General features: G+C 40.6%; 1 pseudogene; it reads right to left on the bottom strand.

Annotated features, from left to right (window-relative positions):
* Nucleotides 1–18,387: 18,387 nt before the first annotated feature.
* LOC101669878 lies at nt 18,388–21,774 on the bottom strand (annotated as a pseudogene).
* Nucleotides 21,775–22,466: the final 692 nt, after the last annotated feature.

The raw sequence follows: 22,466 nt of genomic DNA, 5'->3' as shown, positions 1-22,466 counted from the left end.
AGTATTATTGAAACTTGTACCCACTGTATTCCTCTGTATACCTAACCATGGGAATCCTATGTCTAAATGAAAGGCATCTTCCTCTATATGTATATGTGTGTGTATTGAAAATGAAGAATATATATATATATTATATAAAATCATCAGATATTTAAACCAGATATTCACTGTCCATACATAACATGGTATATGCAAGATGAACACTTAAACAACTCTTTAGACATTTAATCATGCTAGCTCTACTCAACAGTATGACAGTGTGCTTATGCCCAAGCATATGTATGATATAATAAATAATTCATGAAATGAACTCACATTTTGCACTGTAAATAATCTTGCTATTCCGCACAGGGGATTCATGTGTAGAACTGCTCTGAAAAACGAAGACTTGGAAAATAAACATCAATCATACTCTGTTAACTGATACAGAGGCAAGCAGGAATGGCTCTATAAACAATATTTAAGCTGTCATAATAAGGGACAAAAAATTCAAACTATCTTTAAATAATGGGCAAAATAGGATATGCTCGTCAAACATTATGCGTTTGGTACTGAAAACTTCTGGAGATATCTCTCAAGTAATTATAACACCAAAAACAAACAAGCAAGCAAAAGTCCTGGTTGGAACTTATCACTTGGCGATTCCATGGCAGAGTCTACATCAAGGGGAAGTGAGAGCTCTGAATCAGAACTTGGAAGGCCAAACAGTTAATATCAGGGACTCCCCAAAACTGAGGGAGAAGCTGCTCAACTGTGTTCAACAAAACCTCATTTTCAAGTTAACTTTAATTTATTCAGAAGAGGTCTGTTACACTTGTTCTTTTTAAAAGGAAACTTCTTAATTAGAATTAAATCATTCATTATTCACTGTGATACAGGTTTCCTACCCTGAGGTTGCATGTGATTATTCACATGTGCAGCTGACTGCAAGGGGAAAAAGATATCCTAATGACTGAGCTTGGCTTTAACTCACTGGATTTTATCTCCTTTAACTTCCAATCTCGGTTACAGATGGTCTTAAAGCAGGGGGGAAACAGCATTCTGGTAGATGGTGAGGGATAAGTACAAGTCATTTCAAGTTGCTGAAGCTTTCATTAAATACGGCAAGCTCTTGCAAATCCAAAAGCTATTTAAATGGAGGGCTAAGACTTTTCTATTGGTTTTACTTAAAAGCGTAAAAGGTTCTGTTCAGAATCCAGCAGCCAACCTCCTGAATGGTGTGATTAGACATTTATTTTGACAGTGCTCAGTGACAGCTCAATTATGCCCCCTGAGTCAGCCTTGCACATCATCAAAATGTCTAGTGATATGAGTGTTTATGGGGTAACAACAACCCACATATTCAACAGTTTGCCAAAATTCTGTCATTAAGACATCTAAATGGAGCGTTTGGTTGTTTGTCTAATGTACCTAAATCTAATATGGAATTTTAGCTGAAAGACCTGAAATTATTCCTAAGCAGTTCATGCAAGTTACCAGAAGAGAAGATATTCTTGAATAATAAAATGCCTAGTTGTAGAATCCAAGAATGTCAGTGTTAGAAGGAACATGTTAGGTCATTTAAGTTAGTCTTTGCAGTGTTTCATTTTGGAACTGAAATTCAAAAATTTTATAGGGTTTATTCAAAATTAGACAGATAGTAAAGACAAACCTGAGCCAAGAAGACAAAGCTCTGAAATCAGATTTTTTTCTATTTTCTGTCTCTCATGCCAAAGTAGGTCCTACAAATTAAAATTAAATATAGTATGTCCAAAAGAATGCATCTCCCCAAGATAAGAGTTTGGGGGTACTACTGCATATAACCCGATATTATTTAATCAGCTGTGTATGATATTATCAGAACAAGAAAGCCATATGTTCTAAAACCTTCAAAACATGGAGTCTGATTTAAGGTGAATGACATACTCACAAGGATCTTTGTTAAATTCCTGAAACTAAAATCTGTCAAACTAGCAAACGTTAAGTATGTTTTGTGCTCTAGTACTGTATACAAAAATGGGAGAACGTATCAATGAAAAAATATTAAAAACAAAGTCAGAAATCTTGGTGTCTCATTTATGTCTGTATAACTCAGGTAATTCACTTAAACTCTTGGAGCATTGCTTTTGATAAATCTGCATGGTTCCCCTTTGATTTCATTGAATTCAAGTACTAACACTTTATACTTTAAAACAACCATCTAAAGTTCTCAAACAACCATCTAATGCTCTCAAGCTATCACATCACAGTAGTTTCTCTCCATGGTTTGGAAAGTGGAGATTCTCCAAGACGTATTTACTCCCAAAACAGAGTTCTCTCAGCGTTCTCTGCTCCCCAAACAGACTGGTCTCTTGTTGGTAATCCATGACAAGCGCTGCCCCAGGGGGCCTTGCCTCCTTCTATTTCAAGATGCACGTAAAGCTAGCTCACAGCTCATTACCTACATCCTCCGAAGGGCCCCATGGACCACCTTTGGCCACCGCCTCACCATACAGGGTTCCCAGGCTCTCATGAACTCTCCCACCAGGGTGTAAGAGCACCACAGAGGTAGTGCTAACAAAAAACAATACCCGGGATATATACTACTTTCATGCTTTGGAACAGGTGAATAAGTAATTCAACTCTCAAATAGGTAGACTCTATATTAAACAACAATACCTTTTCTCCCTTTTATCCAAAGGATTTGGTAAAAAGCAAAATGTAACACACATGATACATACAAGAATAATTATTTGTGATCATTGTGACAATGATCTCTATTTCCTCACCTGCTTTTCTGAACTTGAAAATGCTAGGCGGAACAGGTGAATAAGTAATTCAACTCTCAAATAGGTAGACTCTATATTAAACAACAATACCTTTTCTCCCTTTTATCCAAAGGATTTGGTAAAAAGCAAAATGTAACACACATGATACATACAAGAATAATTATTTGTGATCATTGTGACAATGATCTCTATTTCCTCACCTGCTTTTCTGAACTTGAAAATGCTAGGCAAACTAGGGGTCTTGACGAGAGCATTAACAGTTCCTATCCTAAATCCTAGCATTAGTTTTCCCTATCCTCTATCTCTCCACATAGCTCCAAGCAGAATAGAAAAGACATGCATTATTCAAAAGACAAATGTTAATGCAAGTTTCAGTTATTAAATGTATTTCCTGCCCATTATTGATACAAGTGGTATGTAATCAGGCCATGCTATATTTTTCTATTCCAATAGGAAAATTAAAAAGAAAATTAATTTATAAACTTTTAAAAAAATTATTGAAGTCTTATTTTAATTTTGAAATGCCAAGGATGTACTATGGAACAGTCAGTGAATGGATAGTAAATTCCCCTGAGCAGGTTTTACCCGAAACAAGGAGTGTGTTTTCCTAAACTCCTTTTAGAATGGAGACCCAGCAAACAGAGAGAGCCATTCTTTGTAGGGATTGTAATGAACTCAAACACACTTATTAATTTACAGCAGCTCTTTTGGTTTCACAGAGAAGCATAGAAAGGTTTATCTTATAGGAAAGAACACCCAGTAGCTACCTTGATACTTGAGGAGAAGGAGCTTGTTCTACTGTTTTAGAGGCATGGGTGATAAAGCAAGACTTTGAAATATTTTTGCTAAGACAGTCTAATTCTAATATAACTTCTTTTTTTTTAAAGATTTTATTTATTTATTTGGCAGACAGAGATCAGAAGTAGGCAGAGAGGCAGGCAGAGAGAGAGGAAGAAGCAGGCTCCCTGCTGAGCAGAGAGCCCTATGTGGGGCTCGATCCCAGGACCCTGGGATCATGACCTGAGCCGAAGGCAGAGGCTTTAACCCACTGAGCCACCCAGGCACCCCTCATTCTAATATATCTTCTATAACAGAAATGACCTATGCTAAAATAATTCAAAATACCCTCTCTTCTGAAGGCGATTTCCACATAAAATTTGAACACAATTTTAAATAGCCATTACTAGGATATGAATTGAATTTGAATGACCTTTGAAGGAATAATATTTTCTGCTAATGGTAAAACTGGCTAATATATATTTTGTTAAAAGTGGCTTGGTCATTGTTCCTGTAGGATCAACTGTACACCATGGGTATTTTAAATAAACTAAAGTTCTCAATCTATTCCTAATAATCATCCTAGGGGAATTCTATAGCTTTTTGTCAAGTTTGACTTAATAAGGATTACTATATTAGTCATACCAAATTAGTGGGATACCCATGGTTATCTTGGTAGGATGGTGACATAATGCCCATTAATAAGAGTTGACGAAAATGCACACGATGTCTTATACAAATAAAAGCAGAGTGTGCTTTTTTAAAAAAGAACATGAAATAACTTTCCTTTTATAGGAAGACTTAATGTGGAACTATATTCACATTAATTTGGAACTATATTCTAATATAATTTAAACTGTTCCATAAGTGGCCAATAGTTAATTGGTTAATTATTTGGAAAATTATTAAAAAATCAGTTCCTTATAAATATCTTACATTATAAGTAATTCAGGCTTTAATGAAGTATAAAAAATTTAAAATAAAAGACATGAATGTAATTTCAAATACTTAAACAGTAAAAAAGCTCTTTATGCAAATTATGAAAGTCAAAGGTAATGGAAATATTAATATATCTGACATAAAAATTTAAACAATAAATATATTCAAAAATAACATCAAAAGTTAAAGGTGTCAAATCTTGAAAAATTGTTATAAGCAATAAAAATAAATCAATTATTTGGAAAACCTCAAAACTGCATGAAGTCATTTCAAAAATAAAGGTACATAAAAACTACCATATATTTAAAATCAATCTCATCATTAAAATGACACAATGTAAAATAGCAAAAATTGGACATTAACTTAGTGAAAGTGCAAATTATTTTCTCTCTTTGTATGTATGCTTTAAGGCAGTAATTTTCTACCCCTAAAAATATGTAAGAAAATAACTGAGGACATGCACCTAGAGATATATAGATATTTCTAGAAGCGATGTTTATGGTACTGAGAAATGAATGACACACTAAGGAGGGGCACCTGAGACCAAGGTGGGCAGTGACAGATACAATGTTGGGAAGCCTGCCTCATGCAGCAACATCCCGGACCCTACAGCAAAGTGGCCTTATTTCTGAATCTTCCATATTTTCAAAAGGAGAAGAAAATTCCAAAAATCTTCTAGGTACAAGTATTGACAGAAAAGACAACATTTAAAGAACTGTGAAATCCACAGTTTTAAGTAAAAATAATATGAAATAAGTAAAAATAAATGAAAAATGGAACTTGACAAAGAATCATAGGCCACTGGAAATGACCAAGGCTCTCTTTCAATCACAGGATTGATGACTTATTTTTTCCTTCTGTATTCTTCAAGATTTCACCATTGGGTTGTATGATTCAAAAAATGGGAGTAGGAGAAGGGAAAGGAACACTGAGTGATACTGAACTTTGTACTGAGAAGTCAGGTGTGTTGTAGCAAATAACAGGAGTCCGTGGGCGCAAGCAAGGAAATTGTCTTGGAGCGCGGAACATGGTGGGGGACCACTGAGGACCCTGTACACTGAGACAGCATGGGACGCAGAGCCCTACCTAACCAAGCCCTCGTACTGGAAATACAGGGAGGCCACAGGATCTCAGGAATGCTGGACAGCTGATGCCTGCAACTGGGGAGGTCGTACCAGGAAGAGATGACTCTGGGGATAAACGGCCAGTTTGCAGGCAGAAACCCAATGGCATACACGCCACAAAGGTCATTGTCTGAGACATCTCTCTTTCTTTTTCTTTCCAAATAGTGGTGTTTATTCTATTTATTCATTTGTCCCCCTTTCATATTATACGCTGAATGTGACACAGAGAAGATAGATTTTATTTGTAAATTGTAGATCAAGAGAGATCCCATGTAGAGACTGATACTATAGAAAACTCATATTACTAATATATCTCTAATAAAAGGTATGATCATGACAATTACTGTAAACAATGAAATACTAATACAATATGTAATGTGGTCATGAAAGAACAACAAGGTACCCATATTTTTGCTGTTGAGAAATATAAAAAAGCAAATTACTAGTCTGTGGATGAATGAGTGCTAGTGGAATTACATCCTCAAACATCTTGCTGGCACCGTCAGTCCCGAGACAGGGCGCCCGGCTGCCCTCACAATCCCTCTCTAACAATTAGTGCACATAGATTCAGGGAATGATATTGATCCATACTGTTTTAGAGGGAAATGGTCTAATAACTTCTCTGGTGCTCTGCCTTTTAATTCTTATCCTCCTAATTATCTGATAATGACCATTTAAATTGGGGAAGCTCTGGTCACATTACATCCTTCAATTCAGCATGGCCGTGGGTAAGACTGTGGCCCAACACCAAAGGCTGAAGACTTCACCAGAGACAACAGGTCTGTCTCGTGGAGTTATCAGCTTTTAGACCTGAACACCATTCTAAGACTTTGTTTTTCTTCTCAACTTTTGAGTTAATTCTATTTTAACTTTTAATCAATGCTACTGAGAGGTAAAGAAGCCTGAAGGCCACTGTTTTGTTCTGAAAAACAAATGAAGAAAGAAAGACATGCAACTCTAATGACATCAGGGTTAGAAGGCAGAGTCCTTATTTTTTTTAAAAAATGTAATTATTTCTAATAACAGTGCTTTCATTTCAGATGGTTTTCACCAAGCATAAAGACATAGAATAAATACAATTCTAGGAGCAAGCCAGGTTGTTTTTTTTTTTTTTTAATTGATTGCTTTTTATTTCTTAGTTGTAGCTACTTGAAGCCAAGGAAATGCCGCATGCCCAATAACTTGCTGCCTCTGTGTTCATCTGTTTGGTTTCCTGTTTCATTGTAAATTGAAGCAGTAATTCACTAAGAAAATCCTCTTAGGTAAAACTTTTTCGGGGATCCTTCACAAGAGTTAGGTCAGTTGTTACTTGCTGTAGCTTTTTATCTGTGAATCTGTCTTTCTAATGCTGGAAAACTCACTATTCTTAAGAGTGTCCAAAGAGTAAAAACAAATGAACCACTGCAACTGTATTTTCATTGGAATATATAAAAAATACAAAATTTCCCTTTCTGGATCATGAATGACTAGCATGTTTGTTATAAGATGATATTGTGCACACGGAAAACTACCAAGCAGTCATATCTGGTTTTATACTTTTCTACAGTTTTCCTCCCAAACACCTGTTCAAAATGTTGGCCTTTCAGCAGGCTGAACTGTGTGTCAAGCATGGCCATAAACATTACTTGAATTATCTCATTAAAGTCTGTTAATACTCAGGAGGTCCTAGTGAGGAGAAGACTGAAGTGAAGAAGCTTTGGGGAAAAATGTCCAGTTTCAGAGCAGCTAAACATCAGAGCTTGGAAGCCCCAGTGCCCACCTTGGACCATTAACTACTGTTTATACGGACCCAAAAAGGCTGACAGGAGGCAAGTCCACTCAGCCCCGTGCCATCCACAACATCGCTTGACCTGCAGGAGTCAGCTCTGGAAGGACACGCAGGATGAGAACACACGAACATGTGCACAACTGAATCAGGTAGAAGAATTTGCCCTGTGCCTGGTGAGAGAGAGTTCAGAATTCAGTTACAAATTAGATATGGGAAAACACTCGACGCGTGATTATGAACACACTCTGGTAAAAGTTTCTTTTCAGAAAAAGGTATTAATACCTTACCCAAAAAGGCACCCACACATATTCATATATTAAACCTAATACTCCATGTTACTTCAGTGCTAAAAATAAGACTGTCCTTCATGAATAATAAAAAAAAAGTCATACAATTAACTTCTGAAAGTACAAAACATGGACTGGCAAGTTGAGGGCAGTATTTCCTTTTTTTCATATAATAAATGTGAAAACTAGATCAGAACAGAAAAATCCCCAAAGTGGAACAGCTGCTGGCAATCAGCATCCGCACGCTGCTAGAGGTGAGGTCAGCAGTGTCCACCAGCCATGTTAAATCCTGAACTGCCGTCAGGAGCCCTTATGGTGTGGAAGTAAAGAACACAACGCCCGGAGTCTCCAGTCAAAGTCCATCTCTTACTGGCTTACTTCGGCCAAGGTCTTAACCTTCCTGAGCATGCATTTTCTTATCAATAAATTGGGAATATATAAGATTTGTTTGATGAAGTTATAAGGATTAAGGGAGTTGGTAAATGCAAAATTCTTTAAATCGTAACTGGCATAAAATAAACTGCTACATGACAATTTTTTATTATTTTTGTGAACCTTATTTTTTTAGTCTAAGCATAGTTATTGTATGAAGATAAAATGTTACGAATTTTTTCTAATTTTTAAAATGTTTTTGACGACTTATTGTGTAGAAAAATATGGCTTTCTAGAATAGTGTTTAATGTAGGAGTTTTATATAATATTTACTTAACATACCATAATTTTTAATCAGTTTAAAGCTTGTTAAACTCAAGTCTTCACTGGCCAACTTTTTACCTATTAAATTTTTGCCTAAAGCAATTAGTGTCCTTTCCTAAGATGTATTCCTAAGCATATGGTCTTTTTTTTTTTTTCCTCATTAGAAAGATGAGTAAAAGTACTACTCCACCATTTTTGTCAATTAATATGCTCCTACCTAAGAATATGTTAACAATGAACAGAGACTCAACCAAATTTTTACCAAATTTAATCTACTATTTTTGGAAACAGAAATGTTTGCAAGTAGATTTGTAATTCCTTAATCCATGCCAAATGTCATCAGTATGTCACGGCCAGATGGATTCTAAATGCCAACAGAAAACTTATTTCTAAAGCTAAGTACACTTGGTATATTTTAGATTGTGAATATCTGTGGGGAGTTCAGTGACCACGGGCATTCTTTAAAACTCATTATTTGTGCATGCATGTGTGTGTGTAAATGTGTTATACATATCTGTATAAGGTTATTATTTTCATACTTCTGGATGCCGAAAGTATAGCATCAAATTATATTCCCTCACCTTGTCATACACTGATCAACAAGAATATATACACTATACCCTAAAAAATGTACCATGACATGTTCAATAGGCCAATATAATACTTTTTAGAGGAAACAATATAACACCTCAAAAAATGGAGCATGTGGTCTCCAGGTTTATTGCTAAGTCAGAGCTGATACAGAATTTAGCTGTCACATAGTAACTAATATGCTATTTTTTCAAATGTATTAATTTTTGAGGATTCAGCAACTATAACACTTTAAGCTTTGTAAAATATAATGCAAATAATGATATCAGCTCAACTTTATATATATATTTTAGCATGTAAAGACCCTTTTAATAATTTAAAACTTTAACATTCACGAACCCATTTAAGAGAAGACAAAATGTTGTACAGATGTTAATTTAATACATATTGCTTACCCAAAAATTGTTTTGAATAATATATATTGTGATAATGTTAGGGAGTTATTTTTAAAACAGTAATACTGCTTTAAACAGTAATGTACTCTTTAAAAAATGCAGTAATTAGATATCATTGATACATCAAATGATTAAATCACAATATTGGTGAATTCAAGTATTTTTACTCTTTCAAGTACAGTGAAATCTATCAGAAAGTACAGCATAAATAATAATTTGAATAACATTTGGCTTAGGTGTTTCTGCAGAGAAAAAATTAAGAACTGGGACATTATGGATTTTTAACTTATACCTATTTGATTTTTAGTTATCCTTTTAAAAAGATTCTTAGAAAGGAATTATGAATCAAACCACTGATTAATTAATATTTGATTGTTTAATTTCTCAGAAAAGTCTGTCCTTAGTAGCCATGGGGAGAGGACTTCAAAATGAAGAAAGGATAAACATGGCAATTAGAATAAAGTTCAATAAGTTCTAATACATATATATTCTGATACGTTACATAGGTTACATACGTTACAAAATACATATAAGATCTTACTGTTATTTGAAACATGTTAGAAAAAAACAATATGCGAAAATAGCTCTAAGAGCCTTTTTTTCACGTGGCACTTCATTGAATATCTTAGATGTGCTTCCTTTCCCTTCCTTGCTTCATTCATGAAAAAAATTCATCACTGAGAAGAGGTGCGGATTTAAGTAATTCACAGATAAAAACTACAGGAAAGTTAGAAAACACCTAACATCACGGAAATAACTTGTAATATTTTAAGCATCTTTAAAATGAAAACCAGCATTTCTGTTTCACCCTATTGTGTGCAGCTGTAGGACCCAATCCAGAGACATCCCAGTACTCTCACATCAGTTGTAGGACATTTTATTTAAATGAAGTCCTTGACCCACCACAGCCATGTTGCTCTGTCCGTAACCAAGGAGATGAAATTCTTAGAAGATAATTATGTTAGGGTTTCAAGAATTGAAGAAAAGGATGAAGAATTCCTTTATATCAGGAATGAAACTTGTAGTGGTCATCCTATAAGACAATTTTTCAAATGTCTGGCAAAAGATGTGTGAGAGGTGTGCAAATGTCTGCAAATGTCTGGCAAAAGAAGTGTGAGAGGTGTGCAAACGTTCTCCCTCCACACTAAAAGACAATACGGACTGGACCAGACACCATGACATCTTCTGTGTCTTCCATTTGTTCCTTCTACCACAGTTGTATTTTCTAGTGTGATACCACGCACAAACTGTGCCAACAGCAAACCAAGAAAGACAGGCTCTAATATGTGGTCTCCCCTTCTGATGTGTCCCTTGTCCCTGGATTAGTGGTAATGTCCCATTCTTCATATCCAAATCTCAGTAATATACTCAACCCTTGTTTGTTGTGTGCACTGAGGTCTTTGTGAGGCTCTAACACACCAGTCATGAGGTAATGAATAGGGTAGAGGTTGTAGACCTGACCTCATACACCTGTGACTGTGGTCTGTGAAGCATTAACTTGTATGAATTTTTGTCTAATGACCTGGAAACCCTCCTGGAAACGCGTTAGAATTTGTATTCTAGGGGTCCTCTATTAAAATGCAAATGACCTGTTAAGAAATCCATTAAATCACTGACTTAGTGTGAACGGACTTTCTGGTAGCATAGAGGAATTGAGATAAAGACAGATGGTATGCAAAAAAGAGTATCCATCCTGATTTTAAGAACAAAGAACAGAGATGAAAATATATTTAACATTGTAGTTGACAAGAAGAGTATATATCTAGTATATGTGAAATCACTCTAGGAGATAATAACTTCTGTAGCTATGGAGTGATTTATACCAGAACACAGAGCAAGGGAGTGGAAAAAATATAGAAGTCATGGCTTCTAGGTTTTCTTGGACAGAGATTGGGAAATCATATTTTAAAAGGCCATTCTTGGCAACAATGGGCACTCGGACCTAATAAATAGTATGTTTACTAGAAAAATGTTGTCAGAATATTTATCATTAGAGAAAAGTCCAAAGTTTCCATTGGTATACATGTAGCTAAAGATGGTTCAAGGGCAGAATTACATAAAATATTATTCACCACAATAGTGCCATCATGTGGGCTATTCCCTCTTTCACCCCAGGGGGAGAGGGACTATGTAAGAGAAAAAAGAAGTTTCCAGAGCTTCTAAGTAAAATTCCACATATTTTTAAACATAGAAATAGATGACTATCAGTGATGCCATCATTTTACAGAAAGTCTTTAAAATGTGGCAGGAATCCTGGACTACATTTCAACCTCTGTGTATCAGTCATTACATCTATGATTTGGGGCTAATATGTAGCAAAACCACACCTTTCTTAGGTTGAGGTTATCTTGCTAGGATGAAACTAGTTCTGTGATTTCCTTCCCAGATTTCCCAAGTCTTACTGTGTCATCAACCAAATATCCAAAGAGATTGTTGGAGTTTCAACAAAAAACAAACAAAACTCAACTCAAAAATTAACATATAATTCATATTAATCTATGCTATAAATCACTTGAGAGGTCATATGTTATTAAGACATGCAAGCAGCACTTTCAAAAACTTTCCACATGTACATAATTTAAAATAGTAATCAACCAACGTATAACTACAATTGGATAAAGTGTTTAAGAAAATAAACAAATACAACAAATACAACATCCTAATCCTTTAACCACATGTGATGCCCTGCCTTTATGCTGCAAATATTTTTAATAATTTAATAATTTAATAATAGGAAGCTTGAAATGCTTACTAATGTGAAAAGGTGTTCTATACAAGCCATGTTGTAGAGAGAGTATAATAAAACATAGAATTGAGAACACTGATAACGAAATGTCAATGACCACCACACCTCTTGAAGACCACAATAATGAATGACCAAATTGCTTTGGTTGGAAAGAACAGGAGAAATTAAGAATTTCATGGAAATGTCACTGCCAAAATAAGACCCAAAAGAAATTACTCATTTGTTCATTGGGTTCAGGAGTTCATCAATCCTTTCCTTTACTTTTGAGTCACCTTGGTTAAGTTTTATTAATGGACAGAGTGGAAAAAATTAATTGTAGGGATTCTTAAGTTTACTTTCTTTTTTTATAATACCATGTAAACTACTTGAAATACTTATATTATTAGCAAATATATAAATATATAAAATAAAAAGATTAGCATTTTAAAAAATGATCTCCCTCTGGTAGGGAAGAGATAGCCATGTTTACTTAATCAAACCATCAACTACATTCTTTTTTAAAGAATGTAGTTCTTTAAAATCTCTATCCTGAAGCATTCCTATCATGTCAGTGACAGAGGCACATTAGTGCCACCTATTTTTGATCCCAAATGGCCATCATCCATCAATTCAAATCCACAAACCATAGAGGTTTGATATTTAAGAATAGCCATCTCCTAACAGGACTGATGTGACAATAAAAATGATGTGAAGAATGGAAAACAAGGAAAACTCAAGAAGATAAAAAATTCTAGGAAATTTTTTCAAATTAGCACGAGACCCTCCCTAAAAGGAAGCTCATTAACACCAAGCCTGTATTTTTCACTGAATAATTCTTGAGCTAGAGAATTGGAATCACCCACGGTGTTAAACATGCAGTTAATTGGATCCTCTTGAACAAATTCTCATGTGTCTGGGGTCATAAATCTCCATTTTTATGCATCCTTAGGCACTAAAATTTGACAAAAACTGTCTTAGACCCTCAGACTAAAAGTTTATTTGGAAGTCAGTAAGTACAAATGAGAGCCATTTATTTTCTTGGGATTCCCAACTCTTTCTAAATCATTTATCAAGCAATGAGTCTGACCTTTGAGATAAATCTGCTGGGGCAGATTTAAGGTAAGACTGATTCCTGCAGAGAATCCAACCTCTGCACACAGGCATACACACACAACTCAAATCTTAGCTCTATCCCTTCCCTTCTGCCCTGCCCCCATTCTCCTTCATTACAACCCATGCTCCTAGCTTAGTAGTCCAGCCCCCCCCCCCACCCCCTACACACCTGGCTTAGCAGGAGGCTTGCTGAGTACAGGACTGCTCATTTACTGCTAGGGTATTAACACTTCAGTTTAGAGCAACCCCAGTTCAGGGGTGCCTCTTGAGAAGGAACACAGGAGGGACAGAGCTGACTGCACTGAGAATTAGGTTCAGACTGGAAGCCACAAGTGCAGAGGAGCAAGAGAAGGAGGAGGAGGAATGGAGGCAAGAGAATGAAGACGCTCCAGATTCCACCGGTTGCAGCTCCTCTTAAGGATTCCCTGTCCTGCAGAGATGGCCCTGGGGCCAGGGGAGGTCCTGGACCTCAGCTCTTCCTGCAGGACATCCTGGCATCTACAGCACCAGCATGAGGAAGTAAATCAACCCATCCAACACAGTTCTGTTGCCACAAATGAGGTCAGAAATGAGATGGAACAGCAGCCTTTCTACAGATCAGGTACTGCACGCTGGGAATAATAACTGTTCATTTATTTCCCTGATTACCATATGTAGATATGAAATCTTACTGATTTTCAATAAATCACCCTCTGCAACTTAACTTACCTTTCTGGTTTCCTCTATGCATCCATATTCTTGATATATAAATTTTGAGAATGTTTTTTTTTTTTTAATTTCCCCCACAGTACAAAAAAATACTGTTTGGCAAAAAATCAAGGGCTGTTTCTATCATCTCATGCAATTTCTGTCATTAGTTAACATGCAACTATAGGGATCAATTATACACACTATATACAAAATCTTACCCTGCTGAATTGCACCACAGATGCTAGTTCACTCTTACCCCAAATTGCCTTTTTTTACTAAAAAAAGCTCAGGTATTTAAATAAAAACTTCAAGCAAGCCTGGGAACAGCAAAGTATTTCATCATTTCTGCAGACTGTAAAAGTGTTCCATTCTCCCTACGTTCATAGGCTTTGTTACATGGGCAGCCTAGGGGAAAGGGAGGGAGGGAGGAAGGATAGAAAGAAGGAAGGCAGGCAGGGTGGCAACAATGTCCTTGACATATTGCACTTTAAAAACAGGGGAGCCCCATTCCCCGTTTATCTATACTAAAGCAAGCCAAGCCTCCATGCACTACATCTGGACATTAGGAAAACTTGCATGGGGAAAACTTTTGGGGGGGAATGAAGGTGATTTCTGAGCTGGATTGCAGTTGTATGTGACACTGACATTTCTTTCCCATAATTCTTGCCCACAGGAAACACATCCTTTAAGAAACTGAATGAAATCAAGTTGGACCTTCTCAAAACCTGCAAGCTATCAACTTCCCAGGGAAGCTGACATACCCCCACCATCCAATGCAAGCAGCGAAGCATTCAGGCGACAAGCCCTGGAAGGCAATCCACCTTGAGAGTGCTGTTCCTAAGCCTGAATCCGACGCGGGGAGGGCGCGGTGGGAAATGAGGCAGAGCGCAAAGCCTCAGCTCCAGGAAACCAGACACCCCTTTGGAATCTCCACTGAGCGTTAGAATCCCGATCCCACCCCCTCGCCTACCTCTAGGCTCCAGCAGCATCCGCGAGCGTCCTCCCCTTCGCTCCCTCCGCAGCAGCGGACGCACGAATACCGAGCAGCCCGGAGCTTGGGTCCCGCAGAGCGCTCGTGCCAAGCGCTGGTCTCGATTAGTTACCACGGGAGAAAAAGGGGATTCAATCCAGTTTCCAGGCACCCGCGTCCCCGAAGGTTCCGGCCCCTGCTCAGAGCTCTCATGCAGCTCTTTCTCCCGGCGAGGGGTGACCGAGGGGCCCGGCAGCAGCTCCTCTCTGCTGCTCTGGCTGATCGCTCCGGTTTCCGCCGCCGCCGCCGCCACACCAAGCGCCCCGCTATCCACTCACCGCGCAGCAAGCAGGCCTGACCGCCACCGCGCGGGGGAGGCGGATGGATGGAACCCAGAGCTTTTTCAGGGAAGGAAGGGAAAACTTTGATGTTGGAACCTCACACGCAAGACTGCGAAGACACCAAAACAAGTTGCAGGTGCCGGGGCGGGGAGGACTCTTTCATCAGCTCTGGGAAAAATCACTCCTCCCCAAAATCCGGGAGAGGAAGCCCCCTGCTCCTTGGGCGATCCCGCGCGCACCTCGTCAGCCCTGGTCCTCGAGTCCGCCGGCAAAGCACAGGGCTGGGGAAGCACCGTGGGTCCTCTCTTGAGGTGCAAATACCCAACGCGCCTCCCGCTGGAGAGGCGGCTGCGGACGTGGCGCCAACGGAGTGAACAGGCAGGAGCGCAGACGCGACTCCCTTCAGGCAAAGTAACTGCTACAAAGTGCGCTCCCTCCTGCGCAGGGACCAACACGTTCACGGGCCCGAGCGGACGTCAGCACCAGCTGAGCTCGCGGGGAGAGCGCAGGGGCTGCCAGCCCCGTGGGCTGGAGCGCGCACATGGGCTCGCGCCCGGAGAGTGGCTGTGTTCGGGGAGCACACCGTGCTGGGGGCGCTGCGGACCGACAGCTCCCCGGGCCCGTCGTCACAAGCCGTCTTCTACTGTGCGAGCGCTTGCCGAACCGAGCAGAGCCGGAGCTGCGTGCAGGGCGAGATGGCCAGTCTGCGCGCGCGCACCCGGGAGTGGGTCACCGAGGCTCTCCAAACCTGGCTTTCAGGGACATCACTTTCCTCTCACTGGGCTCTGAGTCATCACTCTGACTCATTTTGCAAAGTTAGCTGAGATCCACGGAGGTGAAAGGGATTAGATTTCCCAGTCCCGAAATCCCAGTACAGATAATTTCACATCTCACCCTAACCCTAGAGGCATCCTTCCTATCTCAGAGTTCGATGAATACATGAAGCTCCTCGAAGCGATCCGACGATCCTTACTTCTCCTCAGAGATGGTTTTCATGCCGATTGGGAACCCAAGAGCCCTTCTTTGCACAGAGACGTGGCATTTCTTAGAGTCATATGTTACTTTACGTGGTATTTTCTAAGGTTTTTGTTATTTCCAGATTGACGAGGAATTAAATTAAAACTCTAATATCATGGGGGAAAAAAGTTTGTGTAAGAAAACTGATTTTGTCCCTAGCTGAGTTTTCCTTTTGCCAGAACATCAACAGTATTTCTAAAAGTATAAAGTAAGATGAAACGGAGATGCAGAAATAATTCAGAAAGCAGGAAACACAGGTCCGCGACCCCTTCCTCAACTCTCAGGACAGGCAGAAATGACGAACGGAGCACACTTGTTAGCGGTCCTGGATCTGTTCTGGGCGCGCGGAAACTCGCTGCGTCCAGCGCAATGTAAAAGGGGTAACAGAACGGGAGCCCCAAGCCCAGGGAAGCCTGGTGGCTGTCAAGGGACCAGAACGCCTGCACCCCCCAGCCTTGGTTCGCTGCACCCTCACCAGGGTGGACTGCCCAGGACCACAGTCACTGGAAGGAAAATGCGCACTCCGCTAAAGAGCAGCTCCATGTTTTTGCTCCACGTCGCGCAGCGGCCCGGCGGCTCTCCCTCTAGCGGCCGAGCGCAGGAAAAGCGCGGGGTGCGTCCGCGCGTGTGCGTGCCGCGTGCGCGCGTGTGCGTGCCGCGCGCGTGCGTGCCCGTGTGCGTGTGCGTGTGGGCGGGTGGATCGGCGCGCAGCTCCGGGACCTCTGCAGCTCCCCTGACCTCGCGGGAGCCGTCCCCCTGGGCGCCTCATGCGGCCCTTCTGGAGCCTCCCATTCCGAGCGCTCTGCGCTGCGAGAGTCCAAGCGGACCTTTCGGAGGAGCGCCTGCGTCAAGGTGCTAGAAACTTTGGAAACTAGCAACGGCCACAGTGGGCGTGCTCTTTGTCGTGAATATACCCAGAAAGAGCAGATACCTGGCGAGCGCGGAGGGGAGCAGGACGGCAATGGGCTTTAGGAAAACACCAGTAATAGAGATCAATTGATTTTTTCCTGCAAGCAAACAGGCTTACCCTGAAAATTCCTAAGAAGTTAGGGGACGGAGTCATCAGTCGCGCTGGCACCTACACCCTGTACTCTCGCTAGGTTCCGGGTCTTCCAAACTTAGCGCTCCCTCCAAACGCTTTTGGGATCGGGGAAGGGCTTCGTCACAGAACGGGGAAAACCGACTGTCCCCAACCCCATCTCCACGATCTGTGTTGTTCTCTGAGCGGCCGCGGGCTTCAGGAATTATCACTTATGCCCAGGATAGGCGAGTCTAGCCAGTCTCCGGGTTTCATTCGTGACTCCCAGAGTCAGGGTACCGAACAAGGAGTGAACAGGGACCCAGGTGGGACGCCGGCGCGCCTACGTCTCCGGCACATCCGAGCAACCGGGGAAGGAGCTGGCATCCCGTTCCTGTCCCGAGGCTCGGGGTGCCAGCCGGGCTCGGGGAAGGAAGGCGGCACCTGGACTCTGGAAACAGAGCCTCACAGGCCCCACGGCCGGACTCGGGGCGCCCTCGTCGAAGCGGGCCGGCGCGCACCCGCAAATCTCGCCTCCGGGTGCGAAAGCCCGGCCGCCCTGAGTCGCTGAGCCAGCCGCTGCGAGCGGGGAGAGCCCGACGCCCAGAGCCTCTGCGCGCCGGGTCCCCGCGGAGACCTCCCGGGCAGAAATGAGAGCGGCCGGCACCGGAGGACGGGGCACAGGGCTGAGGCCGGGGCTCCTGGAACCTTCTCCCGCAGACCGAGAGAGGGCGCCGGGCGAGTGGGATCTCCGGAGGGCGCGCCCCGCGAGCGCAGCCACACGGGGTCGGTGCCCCCCCCCCCCGCCGAGAGAGCGCGCTCCGCAAACACAGCAAAAGGGGGTCGGTGGGGTCCTCTCCCCGCCAGCGCAGCCACACCGGGCACGGGGACCCCGCCCCCAGAGGGCGCGATCCGCAAGAGCCGCCTCAAGGAGTTGGCGGCGACCCCCCGGGAGAGCACCCAGCGAGCGCAGCCACACGGAGTCAGTAGGGTTCCCCCGGGAGGGCGCCCTGCCAGCGCAGCAGAAGGGCCTGCACAGCCGGCGAGCTGGGGTAACTGTGTCCGGGACTCCTCGCCCACCGCACGGGCTGTCTCGCAGGCCTGAGCGTCAGGTGCTGAGCAGGAGTGCCTGCTGAACACAGGAGGCTACAGTGTGCGGTACCCCCTCCCGCACGTCCCTCCAGGAAGGCTAGTCTGTTTCCCAGAGAGTTTGCCGGCTCCTGCTAGTCCTTTGAATCGGACCTGGATTCCCAGGCACCGGGCCCCAGTAGCAGGAGACCTTAAAAGAATGGCACAAGAGCGCGAGCGCGAGGAATTAACACTTCCTCTTGAACAAGCCCCCAAAGAGCAACTTTCTCTGAAGGTGCTGTCATCAGAGCAGAGCTGGCGTGTGTCTGGTGCGCAGGCCTGCACTGCCTTCTTTAGTCTCATGCTTTGACAAGTCAGACACAGAGGTGTGGTATTCGGTAGACTCACTATTTTTTTTCGCTTCCATAAGCTAATCAGTACATTTTATTTATTTTCTGTCCTTAAGTAGTGAAACTATCTTGGTGTGAAACATAGAAAAGTTACATATTAACATTACCTAATTAGATTAAATTGACATGATCATAAACAATATTGAATTTTCACTTATTATAACTTACTTTTGTTAAAATTTAAAAACAAATCATTTCCTTTGATGCAGGAAAAGCTCACCTAGAACATTAAAATAGAAACGCTATCTTTAAAATATTCAGTTAAAAATACATTTATGTATATTGATATTCTTAATGATTAAATTAAAACTTAGTGATCCAGATAAAAAATGCTAAAAATAAATCTCAAAAAGAATACTGGAGAAATGGCAAGGAATATGGACGAAAATGTTTAGGGAAATATTATGTAACTGAAAATATGTGGTTTGATTATATAGATATATTTTTAAAGTTCATAAAATAGTCAACATTCTCTTATTTTTAATTATGGTAAAAATATGTAAAACTCACCATCTTAACCCCATTTTTAGGTATACAGTTGAGTAGTACTAAGTTTATGTACATTACTGTGTACATAAGTAGATCTCCAGAACTTTTCCATCGTGGAAAACCAGAAGTCTATAGGTATGAAGCCACTTCCCTTCTCCCAGCCTCTCTCTGTGTCTGTACAAGCACAGAAGGAAAGCCATTTTCGGATGCAGCAGGGAAGGTCATCATCTGCAAGCCTGAAGATGGCTCTCACCACACACCAAGCCCACTGACCCCTCCATCTTGGGTTTCCCAAGCTCCAGATTCATGTAACACGTTTCTGTTGTTTAAGACACCCAGTCTGTGGTATTTTGTTATGGCAACCTGAGCAGACTAATAAATATGCTAATTCTATTTTAAAACTTTTATTAGGAAACACCATTCTGTTTACCATAGCAGCTGTACCTTTTACATTCCCATCAACAGTGCACAAGTGTTCCAATTTCTTCACATCCTCACCAACCCTTGTTATTTTCTGTTTTATTGTTAATAGCCATTGTATTGGGTGTGAGGTGATAACATTGTTTTGATTTGCATTTCTCTAATGATTGCTGATTTTGAGCATCTTCTCATATACTCGTTGGCCATTTGTATGTCACTTTTGGATAAACTTCTGTTCAAGTCTTTTGCCCATTTTTTAAACTGGCTGTTTGTTTTTTGTTGTTGTTGAGTTGTAAGAGTTCTCTATTTTTCTAGATTAAACCTTATCAGATACATGATTTGCAAAAATGTCTCTCTCCCATTCCAGTGGTTTTCTTTTTACTCTGTTGTGTCTTTTGAACAATAATTTTAAGTTTGACGTGTGTATCTTCATATTAAACTATATCTTGTCTCAGTGATAGCTTTCATATTTTGGATATTCACATGTAACCACTGAAACTCTCCTTAATATATGAATTTCACCAATAAGTTGTGAGTTCTTTCTACTCCATATTAATATGAAAATTATTGCCTTACTTTCTTCTATATTTCAAAACATTATTTTGTTGTGGCTTAGTTTAGTTACTACTGAGCTGTTGATGTTAATGATCTCATAATTTTTTCAAATGTTTGGAAGTTTAATATACTCCACATATTAGAGAAAAGTAATATATTTGTATAATGAGAGAGCTAATTGTGCTCTCACTCTTACAAATAAATAAAATCTTTAAAAAAATTGAAGGTGCAATATTAATCTCTGTAAACATATCTTACAGAAGCTGAGTTTCAAATACATAACTGAGGATAAGTTTGGTCAAGTGTTAAATTTTAAATTGAAAGAACTGTTATTTCCTTTCTCTTTTCCTTTTGCTTTAAAGTATTGTCCTTTAGAATTCAATGAGAGCACATCATTAGAAATCAGACACAATACATGTGTTCACAGGTAAAGTCAGAACAATGTATTTCTCGGGCTCTTAAGATATGTATTTCTTATAAAACTCATCTCTTACAATAATTTTTTAAAATTGTTTCAACAAAACAAATACGTTCTTGAATATTTGAGCAGCTTGTGTTTTTTTCTTTTTCCTGCCACCTTCAGTGACTGTCACAGAAAACAGATGCCAATAGCATCTGGTGCCATGACAGATGCCAAGATGGCGTCGGCATCCTCGAGATGTCCACAGGGTCTGTGTGGACAGTGATTAGCATTCCTGCTACTCACAATGCAGTAACAGAACTACTGTTAAATAATCTCATGTTGTCGTGACTATCAATTTTGTCTACAGTACTAAATTGCAAAAACGATTTTAATGACATAATTCTTCAAATTATATTGAAGCATTTTCCAAGTACCTTTACACTATTTATAACTAATTAGAAGATTATAAAAATTCAGGAGGGAATTGATAAAAACATGTATACTCTATGGATGTTTTTCTTTTTTTTTTTTTCTTTCTTTCCTTTTTTTTTTTTTTTGGTATTTTTTTAAAAGATTTTATTTATGTATTCGACAGACAGAGATCACAAGTAGGCAGAGAGGCAGGCAGAGAGAGAGGAGGAAGCAGGTTCCCTGCAGAGCAGAGAGCCTTATGTGGGGCTTGATCCCAGGACCCTGGGATCACGATCTGAGCTGAAGGCAGAGGATTCAACCCACTGAGCCACCCAGGTCCCCGGTTTTTTTGTTTGTTTGTTTTTTGTCTTTTGGTGTTTTCCTTTTTTGGTATTTTTAATAACTGCAACAAAAGAGAGCAAACCTGCAGCTTCTGGAACAACCACTTGTTGGAGCTGGTCTTTTATCTCTGCTCAAACTTGACCTTGGCCCCTCATTGGGCCTTGCATTTTGGTGCAAGCTCTCTAGACATGTTTGTTGACCACAGTTTTGTCCAAGGGGATACCCAGAGAGTACTTTTTGGGCATGAGGGGATTGTAGTTACAAAGTTTCACAAAAGACTTGATCTTTGACCTCTTGGCGATTTTCTTCTTGCCCATGGCAGCCGTCACTTTGGGCGTATAGTGGCTAATTTCAGCCACCAGAACATAACAGTAGGACAGTCTGAGGTGGTATCATCAACGCTCTTCACGTGACTGCTGTGGGTTTGGAGTAGCATCTGGCCAGAAACCACCCTCCCAGGTTTCATGAGCTCACCCATCCCCATACTAGCCGCTCCAGCCTCCAGCAGAAAGTTAAGGATATTTTCCTTGTGTCTTCGTCCTCGAGTGATGTTCATTATCAATAATAGTAGAACTAACATATATTGAGTATTTCTTATTTGTTAAGTTCTATATTTAACATTCACATTTATTTCCTTGTTACTTTCTGACAGCAAACAGGCAATTTTACAGATGAGGAAATAGAAGATTTTAAAGATACAATCTGGTAGACAAATTCTAAGAGATGCAGCTAAGATGCAATCCAAGACTGACGTCAGGATATGACTGGTAAATAGAATAATCATGCCCCAAAGATGTCTGCTTCCTCATCCCTGGGACCTCTGTATATGTGAGATGACATGGCAAAAGGGATTATCAGTGGAATGAAGGCTACCAATCAGTTGACCTTAAAATAGGGAGATTATCCTGGACTATTGGGGTGATCCTGAAAAGAAAGAAGCAGAAGAGTGGTGCTATGTGGGAAGGACCCAACCTTCTCCTGATGGCTTTGAAGGTGGAAGATGAGGGCACACTCCAAGGACTGATTTGGTCTAGAAGCTGGAACAGGCAAGGAAAGAGAGTCTCTTGGAGACCCTCCAGAAATGTGCTCTGTCACACTTAATTTTAGCCCAATGAGATCCACGTCAGATTTTTGGTCTGTAGAATATAAGATTAGAAAAAAATGTGTGGG

The sequence above is a fragment of the Mustela putorius genome, unplaced genomic scaffold, assembly GCF_011764305.1.
Source record: "Mustela putorius furo isolate JIRA1106 unplaced genomic scaffold, ASM1176430v1.1 tig00000577_pilon_pilon_pilon, whole genome shotgun sequence".
Taxonomy (NCBI): Eukaryota; Metazoa; Chordata; class Mammalia; order Carnivora; family Mustelidae; genus Mustela; species Mustela putorius.
The sequence above is the reverse complement of the archived record's forward strand: the minus strand, read 5'-3'. Positions and strand labels throughout refer to the sequence as shown.